This window comes from Grammomys surdaster, unplaced genomic scaffold (genome assembly GCF_004785775.1).
Source record: "Grammomys surdaster isolate TR1022 unplaced genomic scaffold, NIH_TR_1.0 199, whole genome shotgun sequence".
Classification (NCBI taxonomy): domain Eukaryota; kingdom Metazoa; phylum Chordata; class Mammalia; order Rodentia; family Muridae; genus Grammomys; species Grammomys surdaster.
The window spans coordinates 1,820,537-1,822,103 of record NW_021604644.1 but is presented as its reverse complement, the minus strand read 5'-3'; positions in this window follow the sequence as shown (position 1 = coordinate 1,822,103).

Genomic DNA, 1,567 nt, shown 5'->3' with positions numbered 1-1,567 from the left:
CTCTCTCTCTCTCTCTCTCTCTCTCTCTCTCTCTCTCTCTCTCTCCATTCTGGTAACTGGAGGGTTAAAGCTAGACAGCCTCTGCCGCCCTCAGGGGTTTCTCCTGTACTCAGAGGCCATTAATCATCCAGGCCCAGGGCTGCAGGAACGACACTTACCAGCAATTAACCTGCAGTATGGCAGCATTCACTCCCGCCCCTCTTCAGCACACCCAATTACTCTAAATTAACATTTACCAAGCAAAGTGCCTGTTAATTGGAAGGGCAGCGGAAAGAAAGGCCACACACCTACCCAGTCTAACTTAATAACCTCAAAGGCAGCCATTAATTAAGGGGGAAATGTTTCTGTTTAGATCTTGTTTAGAAGACCTGCAGTTAACTTTGTCTGAGTTTTAGAGCTCAGCTCCGCACCTGCCTTTCTTTCTGACCCCCATGTTAGCGGCTAGATGATAAGAACAACAACCACTCATTAGTAAAATTTCCCTCTGAAGAACATCTCCCCAGGACAATCTTATTGTCTAGGAGGAGGACTGAGGCCAAGGAAAAGGACAAGAAAAGACCAGAGTCAAGGGTCGTAAACCTGCCTCTGCTTGACAGGCTATGCCCCCTCTGCTCTCTGCCAGTCCAGTCTGGTTTGACAGCTTAGGTGAAGTGAAGACCGGGAGGAACAAGAAGAAACAGGGAGGAAGGGATACCCTACGTTTCTAAAGGAAACGTTTTGCAAGGTCTTCCATCAGCCTCCCAACTGCCCTCCTAACGTGTGCAAGGGGGTTCTCTGGCTCCTTCAGTCGCAGTGCAGAACGGGAGGTCCTGACAGACTGATGGACAGCTCTTCTCCTGTACACTAATGTCAGACCCAAGTCCTGCCCACCTCTTGACATCCTTTGGGTCTGGCTTTATTTTCTTTGCATACTCTGTTAGGCACAGCAAGACCTTCCCTGGTCCATTGCCCATGTGTCGCTGGTCAGCAGCCTGTGTGCTCCTGGTCTATGGCCCGTCCCAAATTTGAAATTTTAAAAAGACTGTTTCTCCAGGCTGCTTCTAGTCAATGCTCTGGAACATTCACTTCAGGTCATACGGCTTCCGGTCTTAATCTTTCCATCTGCTCAGACACCTGCCCTCCTCTGTGCCCTCACACGGGGCTGCTCTCTGGGCTCCTCCTGTAAAGGGCTGGCTCTGCAGTTGGTGGCTAAAACAGGCAGAGTTCCCTACCTGGACCAAACCCCTACTCCCTCTCTCTTTCTCTGTCTCCATCAGCTCTGGTGTGTCTCGTCCGTCAATCCAGGTAGCCAGGTGTGGTGGGGGCACCTGCCATAACGCTTACTTGGTAAACTGAACTGAGAGGCTCTTTTGAGTCCAGGAGTTTGGGGCCAGCCTGGGCAATATAAGAACTCAGCTCAATCAAGGCCCGTAAAGACAACATCCCAGCTTCCCTACACCCCAGCTGCCCTCTCTCCTCCCTGGGGCTGAGCTTTTCCGAGCAGCTCACTTCTCATTGCGCTTCTCATTGCACTTCTTATTGCGCATGCTCACTCCTCGCCTGTCCTCAAACCCCAGCCATCGAACTT